Below are 7453 nucleotides of genomic sequence, written 5' to 3'. Positions count from 1 at the left end.
CTTCTTCTTCTTCTTTCCTTCTTCTTCTTCTTCTTCTTCTTCTTCTTCTTCTTCTTCTTCTTCATCTTCTTCTTCAAATTCTTATTTTATTCTTTATTTCTCTTCTTTAACTTATTCTTTTTAATGTTCATTTTCTTCTGCTCCTCCTCCTCCTCCTCCTCCTTCGTCTTCTTCTTTTTCTTCTTTCCTCCTCGTCTTCCTCATCTCCCTTTGTCAATCCGATTTTCACAGACGTCTTACCTGAATCGGGCCATCGAACCCAGTTTCTCGCATCGCTCTCCCTCTGTGCCCGTATACCTGTTACACCTTCGCTCCCCATCCCGAGCCTTTGTCTTTTTCACTCGCGGGGCGCGTACGGTAGCCGAAATGAATTTAGCCGCCCAAAGACGTCTTCTGTCCCGTCAAAAGCCTCTGCCTCTGCCTCTGCCCCTCTCGCTTTTTTCTCCAGTGTGCACAAAAACCCATTGAATTCGGTCACCTGAACCCCGACCATTCTCTTGCCTGACAGAAGGGGGGCGAGAGCGAGAGAATAAAATGGAGGGAGAGGGACGTATTTTCGACCGAAAGAATTCCGTGGATCCATCGAATCTATTCTACCCTGGTAATGCACGCCACGGCCTTTTTCGTTTGCACGAGATGAAAAAAAAAAAAAAAAAAAAAAAAACCTCCCTTTCCTTCTTGCTCTTTCACCCTTCGTCTTCTTCCACTGGCTTACAAACGTAAGCCATTTTTATTCCTGGAGGCTAAGTGACCCAACTACCGCTGCGCGAAGAGTTTTCCTACGAAAACTCATATTTTTAACTTATTTATCGCGAAAAATGCCAAAGTACATGTCACAAAGGCATTGGGCTCGGTTTATTCGAATTTAAGTTCAATTTACAGCTACCTAGGCTAAGATTTTTTTTTTCTTTGCTGAAGAAAAAATAAATGAAAAAATTCAATACTGCATGTATTATTATAAATATTTTTAAATCACTCCCCTTATCTATTATTTGCATTTTTGCATAAATTTAAGCTGCATATGAGTGGGCAGGAGCTATGAGCAGTGTGTTTGATTACATGTAAGATTACCACCGGCCTTTCTCTTACTTGTCAATGGCATTCTCCAACCAATGTAAATGAGAAATTTTAATAAACATGATTTCCCCCTCCTAACCCCTCCTAATATTATCAGTTATCAAATGGATCGGCTTATAAGGATTGATCCGAACGTTAAATATTCGTGGGTATTGTGAAATTTGTATTTTTGTAAAAGTTGGTGCACTCGCGTCATTAGACGAAACTTGCAATGAGTAGAAAGGAGCGACTTGGGGACATTTAGAACGAAACAAATAGTTTCAAGAGGTTTATAACTATTAGAAAGAATTAATTATTCGTTTATATAATATACGCATTGATAATATCTACAAATAACTTGATGTAAATGCAATGTCAATTATTTTATTCCATGATGCATTAATCCTTAAAATTTCAAGTGTTATTAACACTTTCACGTGAAATTTTCATAATTGATATTTTTTCGTATTTCTGCTCGTTTTAACGAAGGAATGGAATAGTTAGCCTTAAAATTTTGGTAAATATTATTGTTGATATTGCATTAAATTTACAACGAATACTCACTTAATATTGTAATATCGCATATACTTCTTCTAATATTCCTAGAATTTATAATATATTTATGCTAAACTTTATAACCATGAATATTTAATTGCATTTTCTAAAAACGAATCAAATTAAATGCAACAGAAAAGTTATTCGTACTAGCTTTCATATAATTTTCTTCGAATGAACAAATGTCTGAATGAGAAAAAAAAAAAAAAAAAAAAATAAAAAAAATGAACACCTGAATTTTTTTCCTAGTAAATTGCAAATGTTGCATGGATATTTTACAGAATCAAATAAAAAATGTCGGAAATTTTTGCAAACAATGTTGTTTACTAAACTTGTATAGCAGTAGAAGTAAATTTACAGGCCCACAAGTTTGTGAAAACCTATTGTATTTTTAATATTGCGACTCGTTAGTTCTAGACAATGAAATGGAGCGATACTATTTTTCAAAATTATTTCTCATTGATTTGCTGAAAATTTGGTATTTTCATATGATAATACATGTATGATTAATGCGAATACAAGTGCATAAGAATGATAATGACAAGAAATAAAGGAGAATATACGGTATTCGATTATTCATGTTTATTTAAAAATTACAACTATGCAATTCTCGTATCGTAAGAGAGACAAGGACGTGAATGTCAATATATTATATAGTTACTGCAATACTCTAAGTGATATTAAAATTTCACTGCCAATACGTCAATATACGACAATACGAAGAGACCAAAAGCGGCTAAAAGCTAAAATTTTCATGGAACTGCCAAATTTTTAGGAATTTTTCAATGGAATTTTAAGCTTTTTTTCCAAACGCGCGTTTACCCATAAGCACGAATACCCAGCACAGTTACTATTATAAAGAATTATTTGAAATTCCGATGATGAATGTACAATTAATTATACAAATTACTAAAAACCGAGGCAAGGTTTCTTTTCGTTCGTGTTGAAAAAAATCTTTGAAAATATCTGATAATGGGATCTTGGAAGCTAGACGTGCACCAAATATTGGGTCAGCTCGTATATTAAATAGCACGGCCCAGTCATGTCAAAGTCGACGTCTAAGCGGAGCACTGCGCGGCTCTGTTAATTGTCGTCGTGCTGGATCACTTAGACAAGCAATTTGATGAGCGTTTGTGGTTGTCTTTTTAACAAAAATTTTCAAGAGGCAAAATCGTTAACTCCTCCCCGGCAACCTTGTATGCCTCGCCACTGAATCCGAGAGATTTACATGCCAGCACAAAATACAACGAATGAAAGGCCCGGCACCAGGTATAATTGGTGTGCTCATCCAGTCAAGGTCAGTTGTAGGACCAGCCAGCCGAAACTACGCATTGAAACCCAACAACGCTCTGCCCGGGCGCTTCTCCACCTCATCCTCCACCACCACCACCACCACCACCACCTCCTCCTCCTCCTCCTCCACCTCCTCCTCCTCCTTCTCCATGTACTTTTACGCATTTCCTTATGTAAGTCGGATAGAAAGTATCGAGTAAGCTTATTTCCTTATTTAAAAATCAATAATTGGGAAATTTCGTTGGTCATGGGTTTTCTTGCTGAATTACACGCTACCGTCGCTTCTGACTGCTGCCATTACGTAACATTATAAAGAATAAAAACAAATAATAATAATAATAATAACAATAATAATAATAATAATAATAATAATAATAATAATAATGTTAAAAATAAAATAAGATAGAGAAGACGTAAGGCAAAGTTACTTCTGACAGATACATACTTTTAGCTAGCAAAGGCAAAAAATAATAATAAAAGCCCAGATATCCAATGAGGAGAGCGTACATACGCGCGCCTATGAATATATTATATATATTATATATATATATATATATGGGAGATTCGAAGCTCTTTTATAAGTTCGCATATGTTTAGTGAAAAGATAAAACAAAAAAACAACAGAAAGAGCGAAAAAAAAAATATATCGCAAGAAGGCGTGCACGATCGACCGGAGCTTACGTAATTCCGACTGGTCTAAAGTATCTTCATCACGCGTATAGTCAAAAGTTGAACGAAGCAATGAAAGAAAGAACTTCTCTGTAAACTCTACTCGAAAAGATAAATTGAATATTTTATTTTGAATACCTTGAAAAGGGATTTCTTTCTTTTTTATTTTTTTTATTTTTTATGTTTTAGTCTTTTTTTTGTTTTTTTTTTTTGTTTGTTTTTGTTTTTGTTTTTTTTTTGTTAATACATTTTTCGTGCGAGCATTTTTCAACTTGCTACCTCACGTTTTCTTCACTCTGTTGGCAATTATATTATTTAAAAACTATATGATTTTAATTTGAACAATGATTCTAAATCTGTGCTCTTATCTCGTTTTTATTCTCTTGGAACGGTAATAAATTTCAAAACTTTATATGCCTAGTATGAAATATACATTGATTAATTTTGTTGATAATTAACAAATACAACAACGGATAAAAAAGTATTTTTTTTTTTTTTTTTTTTTTTTTTTTTTTATATTTGCAAGAAATCTCTGTATGCAGTATGGGTATTGTATACAAATATTAATAGGCGCACAAGTTGCTGAAAGGAGAATATCATTGAATTAAGAGGTCCAATTTTTTTTTCTTTTTTCTTTTAATTCTACATGAGTATATTACAACCGTTACTTTTTCTGCATAAGTAAGATAATCTATAAATATGTTTTTTAATTTATCAATGCATGAAGTCACTTTTTAAGCTTATCAAACTCACATACTATGTTTGTGAAGTTGGGTAGCGAACAAACGTATTGTTAACAACTCAATTAATAAAAAAAAAAAAAAAAAAAAAAATTCAAATCCATTAAGTAAAACATCAAATCCAATAAGTAAAGCTGTAAAATTTAGGCTAAAGATGGATCGATCAAAATATTGATTTTGTTTATCCAAGAACCATATTTGGACCCATCACATTCAAATCGAATTTTATGTATTTTGAGAACATCTATTCTTAGCTAGGAATTCTTATTTAATATGCTTTTACATTTTTTTTTAGACATATCATTTACTTTCTAATTGCTTCTAAAAATATATTTTAATACACATTCAAAAACTAAAAATCTTAAATCTTTTTCTCTATACGAATAAATAATACGACTGCTATTTTCTATTTTATATTAAAATGACTTATTCGATTTTCATATAAAATTATAAAATACTTGTGACGAAATATTGTACATTTAATCAAGACATAAGAACTGTGTATCTATATCTATATATATATATATATATATATATAAATAATTAATAAGAACATTTCTTTTATATAATAATTACGTATACAATTTTTATATAAGCCGATTCTAAAACAAAATTATGTGTCTAAACTGAAAATCATAAGTCGACTCCTCTGTATTAATTAATAATAAATCAAGAGAAACTTTGATATAAACATTACCTTAAACTTAAATGTAAAGCATTTACATGCTCTTAGTTGCTCTTAGTTAATTGTAAGACGAGCTTAATTAACTAATTAAAATTTTTTTTTTTTTGCTCACAATGTTTCAGAAAATTCCTTCTTTTTGCAAATTCAGAAATTTTGCAGAATATTAACTTAAATTACTAAAATTTGAATGCAAAAATCTAGACAATGCAAGTATTTTCATTAAAGCAATGAAAATAATATTCAGTTAGATATGTAGAACATTATGGATAATATTTATTACATTTGTTGTTTATTAAGCAGTACCGTGTAAAATATTTCTACGTATCTCAAATGTATTATAATTTATTAGTTTCTGAACTTAAACTTGGCAAGATTCTCTAAAACTTGAAATATTTATCATAGATTAAATGGAAAACGTTTAATTCACAGCTACATTTTTGTTTATAAGACTTTCGTTAAAAATATTCGGCTGTCAATGAAATTTACTTTGGTATAAAATAAAGTATAATTTACATCTTCATAGTGCTAAAATTTAAATATAAAAATAATACAAATATTAACGTGTATAAAAACATTCGATAAAGTAAAAAATTATTAAGTTCGTTTCTTTGTAATTCTTTTTTCTTCTATTTCCTCCACTCCCCCGCCCCTGCCACCCCCTCCAAAAGTCAAACAAACTTAAAACTTTAATATTATTCAAATATGTGTATGAATAATTTGTATGCTAAACACTCTTCGGGCATAAAATTCATTAATATTATTTTTATAATCTTATACGAATGTAAAATTCTTTCGTCTCTCTTTATTTGTTTTGTTTTATTTTGAAATTATTGTTGATAGTATATTTTGATGAGTTCTTAAAAAACATAATAATACTCCTAACTTTTACAATTACTATAAATAACTTTTTATGATGTAGAATAAAAAAATGTAAAATTGTAAATACTTGTTTCACAAATCTTGTTATAAAGCTTTTAGAAATTTAATTATTCAATGAGCGAGTAATAAGTAATATTGCTTCAATTATTAAAATATTAATAATTATGATGTGATATATCGATTATCATTGGAGCAGCGAATACGGTATTTTTTTACCAAGTGCTTTTGATAATTGAAATAGAAAGCAATTAAAAAATCAATTTTACACTTAATCAAATTATTTATTAATGTTGTAGATCATTCTGATAATGATTTGAATACATAGTAAGTCACAAAGACGATTTAAACAAGTTGTTTGTCATTGTAATCATTAAAATGATTTGCTACGGTTACAAGAAAAATTTTTTAACTACAATAATATAAGCGGACGATAAATAAATGAATCCATCGAATTTTCAAAATTTTAATAAATAATATTGACCGCTAATTTTACCAAAAATAAAGCATTTTAATTAATAGTTAATAAAATCGAGTAAAAAATAACGTGAAGCATCAATCATGCATAGGAAGTTAAGTAAAAATGTAATAATACGCAGCATTCAATTTGAATGTTGTCGGCGTGTGCGTATCGAATAAAATTTCGAAGGTAATTTATAGTAAAGGAGATGGAGTATAAGATAAGGAGGGAAATACATAGAAAATGTACCAAGACATTGTATTTCTTAGAAAACGTAACATATTCTATATTTAACAAACATTTTTCATGTTTTATATTTACATGTACACATCGTCGTATTTCGCAGTGTCGGTGTGAATGGTGCTCATTTATTTACAATGCAAATTACAATATGCGACGTAAAGAATAAAAGAAATCACGGATCGATCCGCGGCCGGCCGAAATTCACTATATATATGTATAATCATATACGGATACGTAATGCCAACTTTCTTGCGTATGCGGCCGCATCATATCGTTCGTTGCTCGCATTACATATACACTCCTTTCTTCCTCTCACTCTCACTCTCTCTCTCTCTCTCTCTCACACACACGCACACACACACTTCTCTCTCTCTCTCTCTCTCTCTCTCTCTCTCTCTCCGACAATCTTTCTATCTCGCTTTATCTCTCCTTCTCTCACTTCATCTAGTGCTTGTACGTTGCTTCTCGCTATTTACACAGTCTCACTCATAATGCGCAAACTTCTCTCCAACGCATTTGCTCTCTTTTACACGCTTTCTCTCTCACTCTCTCTCTTTCTCTCACTCACTCTCATTCTCTCTCTCTCTCTCTCTCTCTCTCTCTCTCTACCGCACGCACAAGCACACGCACGCGTATACAGATACACACACACATAGCTCTCTCTCTCTCTCTCTCTCTCTCTCTTTCTTTCTCTTTCTTTCTCTCTCCGTCTCTTTTTCTCACCTCTCCTCTGAGCTGCGCTACTCCCGTTTCACAAAGTCAAAATTCAAGAGAGTGGAATCGCTACGTTTCTCTCGACGTTCGTGATATAGTTTGAAGAGAGAGAGAGAGAGAGAGAGAGAGAGAGAGACACACACACACAACTCGATTAGGCAT

At 31.6% G+C, this 7453-nt stretch overlaps 1 long non-coding RNA gene across 1 annotated transcript in view; it reads left to right on the top strand.

Annotated features, from left to right (window-relative positions):
- Positions 1–7150: 7150 nt before the first annotated feature.
- The window catches only part of LOC105368809 (uncharacterized), a 1608-nt gene continuing 1305 nt past the window's right edge, over positions 7151–7453 (top strand). Inside the window, exon 1 of the long non-coding RNA XR_913116.1 lies at positions 7151–7229. This is a non-coding gene — a long non-coding RNA (uncharacterized LOC105368809). The remainder of the gene's footprint in view (positions 7230–7453) is intronic.

Source organism: Ceratosolen solmsi, unplaced genomic scaffold (genome assembly GCF_000503995.2).
Source record: "Ceratosolen solmsi marchali unplaced genomic scaffold, CerSol_1.0 scaffold1, whole genome shotgun sequence".
In the NCBI taxonomy this organism is placed as follows: domain Eukaryota; kingdom Metazoa; phylum Arthropoda; class Insecta; order Hymenoptera; family Agaonidae; genus Ceratosolen; species Ceratosolen solmsi.
This window is presented reverse-complemented; position numbering and strand designations above follow the sequence as displayed.